General features: G+C 47.3%; 1 protein-coding gene across 5 annotated transcripts in view; it reads right to left on the bottom strand.

The window, feature by feature from the left end:
* Positions 1 to 10,000, bottom strand: part of LOC118383109 (cell adhesion molecule 2-like) — an 884,842-nt gene that overhangs the window by 336,005 nt on the left and 538,837 nt on the right. The gene's annotated exons all lie outside the window — the stretch shown is intronic.

Below are 10,000 nucleotides of genomic sequence, written 5' to 3'. Positions count from 1 at the left end.
GGTTTCAGTGACTTCATTAGCTGTGGTTGCTGATGGGTATATGGTTGAATCATCAGCATATGTGGACCCACATGCTGTTTTTAATGCCAGCGGCAGGTCATTGGTAAACATAGAAAATAGTAGAGGGCCTTGAAAAAACACTGTGATAATGAGTCTGACTCTAAACTCTACTGAGGTATAAAAACACTGTGATAATGAGTCTGACTCTAAACTCTACTGAGGTATAAAAACACTGTGATAATGAGTCTGAGTCTGAGTCTAAACTCTACTGAGGTATAAAAACACTGTGATAATGAGTCTGAGTCTAAACTCTACTGAGGTATAAAAACACTGTGATAATGAGTCTGACTCTAAACTCTACTGAGGTATAAAAACACTGTGATAATGAGTCTGACTCTAAACTCTACTGAGGTATAAAAACACTGTGATAATGAATCTGACTCTAAACTCTACTGAGGTATAAAAACACTGTGATAATGAGTCTGACTCTAAACTCTACTGAGGTATAAAAACACTGTGATAATGAATCTGTCTCTAAACTCTACTGAGGTATAAAAACACTGTGATAATGAGTCTGACTCTAAACTCTACTGAGGTAGCCAGCTGAACATTGTTGAATTGCGATTGTGAACCCAGAACAGGAAACAGGATATTAACAATCAGAGCGTATGGCTTCTTTCTCTTCTTTGTTTGTCTTCTCTAACTCTTTATCTACTCTCTTCTCTCCCATCTCTCTCTCATGGTTTTCTCTCTCTCTCTCTCTCTCATGGTTTTCTCTCTCTATGTTCTCTCTCTCCCTCCGTCTCTCTGTCTCTCTCTCTCTCATGGTTTTCTCTCTCTATGTTCTCTCTCTCCCTCCGTCTCTCTGTCTCTCTCTCTCTCATGGTTTTCTCTCTCTATGCTCTCTCTCTTCCTCCGTCTCTCTGTTTCTCTCTCTCTCATGGTTTTCTCTCTCTATGCTCTCTCTCTCCCTCCGTCTCTCTGTTTCTCTCTCATGGTTTTCTCTCTCATGTTTCTCTCTCCCTATCTCTCTGTTTCTCTCTCTCTCATGGTTTTCTCTCTCTCTCTCCTCCGTCTCTCTGTTCTCTCTCTCTCTCATGGTTTTCTCTCTATGCTCTCTCTCTCCCTCCGTCTCTCTGTTTCTCTCTCTCTCATGGTTTTCTCTCTCATGGTTTTTCTCTCTCTCTCTCCTATGTCTCTCTGTTTTCTCTCTCTCATGGTTTTCTCTCTCTATGTTCTCTCTCTCTCTCTCTCTCCGTCTCTCTGTTTTCTCTCTCTCTCATGTTTCTCTCTTTCTCTCTCTATGCTCTCTCTCTCCCTCCGTCTCTCTGTTTCTCTCTCTCTCATGGTTTTCTCTCTCTATGCTCTCTCTCTCCCTCCGTCTCTCTGTTTCTCTCTCTCTCATGGTTTTCTCTCTCTATGCTCTCTCTCTTCCTCCGTCTCTCTGTTTCTCTGTTTCTCTCTCTCTCATGGTTTTCTCTCTCTATGCTCTCTCTTCCCTCCGTCTCTCTGTTTCTCTCTCTCATGGTTTCTCTCTCTATCTCTCTCTCTCCTCCGTCTCTCTGTTTCTCTCTCTCTCATGGTTTTCTCTCTCTATGCTCTCTCTCTCCCTCCGTCTCTCTGTTTCTCTCTCTCTCATGGTTTCTCTCTCTATGCTCTCTCTCTCCCTCCGTCTCTCTGTTTCTCTCTCTCTCATGGTTTTCTCTCTCTATGCTCTCTCTCTCCCTCCGTCTCTCTGTTTCTCTCTCTCTCTCATGGTTTTCTCTCTCTATGCTCTCTCTCTCCCTCCGTCTCTCTGTTTCTCTCTCTCTCATGGTTTTCTCTCTCTATGCTCTCTCTCTCCCTCCGTCTCTCTGTTTCTCTCTCTCTCATGGTTTTCTCTCTCTATGCTCTCTCTCTCCCTCCGTCTCTCTGTTTCTCTCTCTCTCATGGTTTTCTCTCTCTATGCTCTCTCTCTCCCTCCGTCTCTCTGTTTCTCTCTCTCTCATGGTTTTCTCTCTCTATGCTCTCTCTCTCCCTCCGTCTCTCTGTTTCTCTCTCTCTCATGGTTTTCTCTCTCTATGCTCTCTCTCTCCCTCCGTCTCTCTGTTTCTCTCTCTCTCATGGTTTCTCTCTCTATGCTCTCTCTCTCCCTCCGTCTCTCTGTTTCTCTCTCTCATGGTTTCTCTCTCTATGCTCTCTCTCTCTCCTCTCCTCTCTCATGTTTCTCTCTGTTTCCCTCTCTCTCATTTCTCTCTCTCCTCCGTTTTCTCTCTCTATTCTCTCTCTCTCCCTCCGTCTCTCTGTTTTCTCTCTCTCTCATGGTTTTCTCTCTGTTTTCTCTCTCTCTCTCCCTCCGTCTCTCTGTTTCTCTCTCTCTCATGGTTTTCTCTCTCTATGCTCTCTCTCTCCCTCCGTCTCTCTGTTTCTCTCTCTCATGGTTTCTCTCTCTGCTCTCTCTCTCCCTCCGTCTCTCTGTTTCTCTCTCTCTCATGGTTTTCTCTCTCTATGCTCTCTCTCTTCCTCCGTCTCTCTGTTTCTCTCTCTCTCATGGTTTCCTCTCTTTCTCTCTTTATGTCTCTCTCTCTCTCCCTCCGTCTCTCTGTTTCTCTCTCTCTCATGGTTTTTTCTCTCTCTATGCTCTCTCTCTCCCTCCGTCTCTCTGTTTCTCTCTCTCTCTCTCTCATGTTTCTCTTCCTCCGTCTCTCTTCTCTCTCTCTATGTTTTCTCTCTCTCTCTCTCTCCGTCTCTCTGTTTCTCTCTCTCTCTGTTTCTCTCTCTCTCTCTCTTCCTCCGTCTCTCTGTTTCTCTCTCTCTCATGTTTTTCTCTCTCTATGCTCTCTCTCTCCCTCCGTCTCTCTGTTTCTCTCTCTCTCATGGTTTTCTCTCTCTATGCTCTCTCTCTCCCTCCGTCTCTCTGTTTCTCTCTCTCTCATGGTTTCTCTCTCTATGCTCTCTCTCTCCCTCCGTCTCTCTGTTTTCTCTCTCTCTGGTCTCTCTCCGTCTCTCTCTCTCTCTCTCTCCTCCGTCTCTCTGTTCTCTCTCATGGTTTTCTCTCTCTATGCTCTTTCTCCCTCCGTCTCTCTGTTTCTCTCTCTCATGGTTTTCCTCCGTCTCTCTGTTTCTCTCTCTCATGGTTTTCTCTCTCTATGCTCTCTCTCTCCCTCCGTCTCTCTGTTTCTCTCTCTCTCATGGTTTCTCTCTGTTTCTCTCTCTCCCTCCGTCTCTCTGTTTCTCTCTCTCTCATGGTTTTCTCTCTCTATGCTCTCTCTCTCCTCCGTTTCTCTCTCTGTTTCTCTCTCTCTCCCTCCGTCTCTCTGTTTCTCTCTCTCTCATGGTTTCTCTCTCTATGTTTCTCTCTCTTCCTCCGTCTCTCTGTCTCTCTCTCTCTCTCTCTGTTTCTCTCTCTCTCTGGTTTTCCCTCTCTGTGCTCTCTCTCTCCCTCCGTCTCTCTGTTTCTCTCTCTCTCATGGTTTTCCCTCTATGCTCTCTCTCTCCCTCCGTCTCTCTGTTTCTCTCTCTCTCATGGTTTCTCTCTCTATGTTCTCTCTCTCCTCTCTCTGTTTCTTCCTCTTCCTCCGTCTCTCTGTTTCTCTCTCTCTCATGGTTTTCTCTCTCTATGCTCTCTCTCTTCCTCCGTCTCTCTGTTTCTCTCTCTCTCATGGTTTCTCTCTCTATGCTCTCTCTCTTCCTCCGTCTCTCTGTTTCTCTCTCTCTCATGGTTTTCTCTCTCTATGCTCTCTCTCTCCCTCCGTCTCTCTGTTTCTCTCTCTCTCATGGTTTTCTCTCTCTATGCTCTCTCTCTCCCTCCGTCTCTCTGTTTCTCTCTCTCTCATGGTTTTCTCTCTCTATGCTCTCTCTCTCCTCCGTCTCTCTGTTTCTCTCTCTCTCATGGTTTCTCTCTCTATCTCTCTCTCTCCCTCCGTCTCTCTGTTTTCTCTCTCTCATGCTTTTCTTCTTTTCTATGCTCTCTCTCTCCCTCCGTCTCTCTGTTTCTCTCTCTCTCATGGTTTCTCTCTCTATGCTCTCTCTCTCCCTCCGTCTCTCTGTTTCTCTCTCTCTCATGGTTTCTCTCTCTATGCTCTCTCTCTCCCTCCGTCTCTCTGTTTCTCTCTCTCTCATGGTTTTCTCTCTCTATGCTCTCTCTCTTCCTCCGTCTCTCTGTTTCTCTCTCTCTCATGGTTTTCTCTCTCTATGCTCTCTCTCTCCCTCCGTCTCTCTGTTTTCTCTCTCTCTCATGGTTTTCCCTCTCTTCTCTCTCTCTCCCTCCGTCTCTCTGTTTTCTCTCTCTCATGGTTTTCTCTCTCTATGCTCTCTCTCTCCCTCCGTCTCTCTGTTTCTCTCTCTCTCATGGTTTTCCCTCTCTATGCTCTCTCTCTCCCTCGTCTCTCTGTTTCTCTCTCTCTCATGGTTTTCTCTCTCTATGCTCTCTCTCTCCCTCCGTCTCTCTGTTTCTCTCTCTCTCATGGTTTTCCCTCTCTATGCTCTCTCTCTCCTCCGTCTCTCTGTTTCTCTCTCTCTCATGGTTTCCCTCTCTATCTCTCTCTCTCCCTCCGTCTCTCTGTTTTCTCTCTCTCCCTCCGTCTCTCTGTTTCTCTCTCTCTCATGGTTTTCTCTCTCTATGCTCTCTCTCTCCCTGTCTCTCTGTTTCTCTCTCTCTCATGGTTTCTCTCTCTATGCTCTCTCTCTCCCTCCGTCTCTCTGTTTCTCTCTCTCTCATGGTTTCTCTCTCTATGCTCTCTCTCTCCCTCCGTCTCTCTGTTTCTCTCTCTCTCCCTCCGTCTCTCTGTTTCTCTCTCTCTCTTCCTCCGTCTCTCTGTTTCTCTCTCTCTCCCTCCGTCTCTCTGTTTCTCTCTCTCTCATGGTTTTCTCTCTCTATGCTCTCTCTCTCCCTCCGTCTCTCTGTTTCTCTCTCTCTCATGGTTTTCTCTCTCTATGCTCTCTCTCTCTCGTCCTCTGTTTCTCTCTCTCTGTTTCTCTCTCTCTTCTCCGTCTCTCCCTGTTTCTCTCTCTCTCATGGTTTCTCTCTCTATGCTCTCTCTCTTCCTCCGTCTCTCTGTTTCTCTCTCTCTCATGGTTTTCCCTCTCTATGCTCTCTCTCTTCCTCCGTCTCTCTGTTTTCTCTCTCTCTCATGGTTTTCTCTCTCTATGCTCTCTCTCTCCCTCCGTCTCTCTGTTTCTCTCTCTCTCATGGTTTTCTCTCTCTATGCTCTCTCTCTCCCTCCGTCTCTCTGTTTCTCTCTCTCTCATGGTTTTCTCTCTCTATGCTCTCTCTCTCCCTCCGTCTCTCTGTTTCTCTCTCTCTCATGGTTTTCTCTCTCTATGCTCTCTCTCTCCCTCCGTCTCTCTGTTTTCATCTCTATCATGCTTTTCTTCTTTTCTATGCTCTCTCTCTCCCTCCGTCTCTCTGTTTCTCTCTCTCTCATGGTTTTCTCTCTCTATGCTCTCTCTCTCCCTCCGTCTCTCTGTTTCTCTCTCTCTCATGGTTTTCTCTCTCTATGCTCTCTCTCTCCCTCCGTCTCTCTGTTTCTCTCTCTCTCATGGTTTCTCTCTCTATGCTCTCTCTCTTCCTCCGTCTCTCTGTTTCTCTCTCTCTCATGGTTTTCTCTCTCTATGCTCTCTCTCTCCCTCCGTCTCTCTGTTTCTCTCTCTCTCATGGTTTTCCCTCTCTATGCTCTCTCTCTCCCTCCGTCTCTCTGTTTCTCTCTCTCTCATGGTTTTCTCTCTCTATGCTCTCTCTCTCCCTCCGTCTCTCTGTTTCTCTCTCTCTCATGGTTTTCTCTCTCTATGCTCTCTCTCTCCCTTCGTCTCTCTGTTTCTCTCTCTCTCATGGTTTTCTCTCTCTATGCTCTCTCTCTCCCTCCGTCTCTCTGTTTCTCTCTCTCTCATGGTTTTCTCTCTCTATGCTCTCTCTCTCCCTCCGTCTCTCTGTTTCTCTCTCTCTCATGGTTTTCCCTCTCTATGCTCTCTCTCTCCCTCCGTCTCTCTGTTTCTCTCTCTCTCCCTCCGTCTCTCTGTTTCTCTCTCTCTCATGGTTTTCTCTCTCTATGCTCTCTCTCTCCCTGTCTCTCTGTTTCTCTCTCTCTCATGGTTTTCTCTCTCTATGCTCTCTCTCTCCCTCCGTCTCTCTGTTTCTCTCTCTCTCATGGTTTTCTCTCTCTATGCTCTCTCTCTCCCTCCGTCTCTCTGTTTCTCTCTCTCTCCTCCGTCTCTCTGTTTCTCTCTCTCTCCCTCCGTCTCTCTGTTTCTCTCTCTCTCATGGTTTTCTCTCTCTATGCTCTCTCTCTCCCTCCGTCTCTCTGTTTCTCTCTCTCTCCCTCCGTCTCTCTGTTTCTCTCTCTCATGGTTTTCTCTCTCTATGCTCTCTCTCTTCCTCCGTCTCTCTGTTTCTCTCTCTCTCATGGTTTTCCCTCTCTGTGCTCTCTCTCTCCCTCCGTCTCTCTGTTTCTCTCTCTCTCATGGTTTTCTCTCTCTATGCTCTCTCTCTCCCTCCGTCTCTCTGTTTCTCTCTCTCTCCCTCCGTCTCTCTGTTTCTCTCTCTCTCATGGTTTTCTCTCTCTGCTCTCTCTCTCCCTCCGTCTCTCTGTTTCTCTCTCTCTCCCTCCGTCTCTCTGTTTCTCTCTCTCATGGTTTTCTCTCTCTATGCTCTCTCTCTTCCTCCGTCTCTCTGTTTCTCTCTCTCTCATGGTTTTCCCTCTCTGTGCTCTCTCTCTCCCTCCGTCTCTCTGTTTCTCTCTCTCTCATGGTTTTCCCTCTCTGTGCTCTCTCTCTCCCTCCGTCTCTCTGTTTCTCTCTCTCTCATGGTTTTCTCTCTCTATGTTCTCTCTCTCCCTCCGTCTCTCTGTTTCTCTCTCTCTTCCTCCGTCTCTCTGTTTCTCTCTCTCTCATGGTTTTCTCTCTCTATGCTCTCTCTCTTCCTCCGTCTCTCTGTTTCTCTCTCTCTCATGGTTTTCCCTCTCTATGCTCTCTCTCTTCCTCCGTCTCTCTGTTTCTCTCTCTCTCATGGTTTTCTCTCTCTATGCTCTCTCTCTCCCTCCGTCTCTCTGTTTCTCTCTCTCTCATGGTTTTCTCTCTCTATGCTCTCTCTCTCCCTCCGTCTCTCTGTTTCTCTCTCTCATGGTTTTCTCTCTCTATGCTCTCTCTCTCCCTCCGTCTCTCTGTTTCTCTCTCTCTCATGGTTTTCTCTCTCTATGCTCTCTCTCTCCCTCCGTCTCTCTGTTTTCATCTCTATCATGCTTTTCTTCTTTTCTATGCTCTCTCTCTCCCTCCGTCTCTCTGTTTCTCTCTCTCTCATGGTTTTCCCTCTCTATGCTCTCTCTCTCCCTCCGTCTCTCTGTTTCTCTCTCTCTCATGGTTTTCTCTCTCTATGCTCTCTCTCTCCCTCCGTCTCTCTGTTTCTCTCTCTCTCATGGTTTTCTCTCTCTATGCTCTCTCTCTTCCTCCGTCTCTCTGTTTCTCTCTCTCTCATGGTTTTCTCTCTCTATGCTCTCTCTCTCCCTCCGTCTCTCTGTTTCTCTCTCTCTCATGGTTTTCCCTCTCTATGCTCTCTCTCTCCCTCCGTCTCTCTGTTTCTCTCTCTCTCATGGTTTTCCCTCTCTATGCTCTCTCTCTCCCTTCGTCTCTCTGTTTCTCTCTCTCTCATGGTTTTCTCTCTCTATGCTCTCTCTCTCCCTCCGTCTCTCTGTTTCTCTCTCTCTCATGGTTTTCTCTCTCTATGCTCTCTCTCTCCCTCCGTCTCTCTGTTTCTCTCTCTCTCATGGTTTTCCCTCTCTATGCTCTCTCTCTCCCTTCGTCTCTCTGTTTCTCTCTCTCTCATGGTTTTCTCTCTCTATGCTCTCTCTCTCCCTCCGTCTCTCTGTTTCTCTCTCTCTCATGGTTTTCTCTCTCTATGCTCTCTCTCTCCCTCCGTCTCTCTGTTTCTCTCTCTCTCATGGTTTTCTCTCTCTATGCTCTCTCTCTCCCTCCGTCTCTCTGTTTCTCTCTCTCTCATGGTTTTCCCTCTCTATGCTCTCTCTCTCCCTTCGTCTCTCTGTTTCTCTCTCTCTCATGGTTTTCTCTCTCTATGCTCTCTCTCTCCCTCCGTCTCTCTGTTTCTCTCTCTCTCATGGTTTTCCCTCTCTATGCTCTCTCTCTCCCTCCGTCTCTCTGTTTCTCTCTCTCTCATGGTTTTCCCTCTCTATGCTCTCTCTCTCCCTCCGTCTCTCTGTTTCTCTCTCTCTCCCTCCGTCTCTCTGTTTCTCTCTCTCTCCCTCCGTCTCTCTGTTTCTCTCTCTCTCATGGTTTTCTCTCTCTATGCTCTCTCTCTCCCTGTCTCTCTGTTTCTCTCTCTCTCATGGTTTTCTCTCTCTATGCTCTCTCTCTCCCTCCGTCTCTCTGTTTCTCTCTCTCTCATGGTTTTCTCTCTCTATGCTCTCTCTCTCCCTCCGTCTCTCTGTTTCTCTCTCTCTCCCTCCGTCTCTCTGTTTCTCTCTCTCTCATGGTTTTCTCTCTCTATGCTCTCTCTCTCCCTTCGTCTCTCTGTTTCTCTCTCTCATGGTTTTCTCTCTCTATGCTCTCTCTCTCCCTTCGTCTCTCTGTTTCTCTCTCTCATGGTTTTCCCTCTCTATGCTCTCTCTCTCCCTCCGTCTCTCTGTTTCTCTCTCTCTCATGGTTTTCTCTCTCTATGCTCTCTCTCTCCCTCCGTCTCTCTGTTTCTCTCTCTCTCCCTCCGTCTCTCTGTTTCTCTCTCTCTCATGGTTTTCTCTCTCTATGCTCTCTCTCTCCCTCCGTCTCTCTGTTTCTCTCTCTCTCCCTCCGTCTCTCTGTTTCTCTCTCTCTCATGGTTTTCTCTCTCTATGCTCTCTCTCTCCCTTCGTCTCTCTGTTTCTCTCTCTCATGGTTTTCTCTCTCTATGCTCTCTCTCTCCCTTCGTCTCTCTGTTTCTCTCTCTCATGGTTTTCCCTCTCTATGCTCTCTCTCTCCCTCCGTCTCTCTGTTTCTCTCTCTCTCATGGTTTTCTCTCTCTATGCTCTCTCTCTCCCTCCGTCTCTCTGTTTCTCTCTCTCTCATGGTTTTCTCTCTCTATGCTCTCTCTCTCCCTCCGTCTCTCTGTTTCTCTCTCTCTCATGGTTTTCTCTCTCTATGCTCTCTCTCTTCCTCCGTCTCTCTGTTTCTCTCTCTCTCCCTCCGTCTCTCTGTTTCTCTCTCTCTCATGGTTTTCTCTCTCTATGCTCTCTCTCTTCCTCCGTCTCTCTGTTTCTCTCTCTCTCATGGTTTTCTCTCTCTATGCTCTCTCTCTTCCTCCGTCTCTCTGTTTCTCTCTCTCTCATGGTTTTCCCTCTCTATGCTCTCTCTCTTCCTCCGTCTCTCTGTTTCTCTCTCTCTCCTGGTTTTCCCTCTTTATAAGCTCTCAATCCAGCCAGATCACTCGGGATTCACTTCAAAAGTGGATGTCTGTCTATGCCCTGAGGATGTAGGCAAACCCTTTCAAAACCGTCCACTTGGGGCACCGGTGAGCCCTATTACCATCGAGTAGGGTTTTGCTGGGGTGGTGTTGTCCTACTCCATCTGGAGCTAAAGGTCACCTGTTCAATCCCAGTGGTAGAAACTTGTTTTAGCCCAAACCTGAACCTTAACCCTTAACCCTAAACCTTAACCCTTACCTCAAACCTTTACCTGAACCTTAACCTTAACCTATTCCTTAACCCTTACATCAAAACGTACCTCAACCCTTACCTCAAACCTTAACCTTAAAGCGGCATAGCGTGTTCTTAACCCATACCTCAAGGCTTGCCTCAACCCTTACCTCAGACCTTCCAAAGCAACCCTTACCTCGCCCCCTTACCTCAAACCTTAGGCAGCCCATGCCTTAACCCGTATCTTAACCCTTACCTCAAACCTTAACCTTAACCTTAACCTTAACCTCCATGTTTTCCCTTACCTGTAACCCATACCGTTGACCTGTACCTTAACCCATGCCCTTAACCCTGTGCCTTATGCCTATGCCAAAGTGCTCTGCCCATACCTTAACCTATGTCTTTCC

The sequence above is a fragment of the Oncorhynchus keta genome, chromosome 6 (genome assembly GCF_023373465.1).
Source record: "Oncorhynchus keta strain PuntledgeMale-10-30-2019 chromosome 6, Oket_V2, whole genome shotgun sequence".
NCBI classification, from domain to species: Eukaryota; Metazoa; Chordata; class Actinopteri; order Salmoniformes; family Salmonidae; genus Oncorhynchus; species Oncorhynchus keta.
The sequence above is the reverse complement of the archived record's forward strand: the minus strand, read 5'-3'. Positions and strand labels throughout refer to the sequence as shown.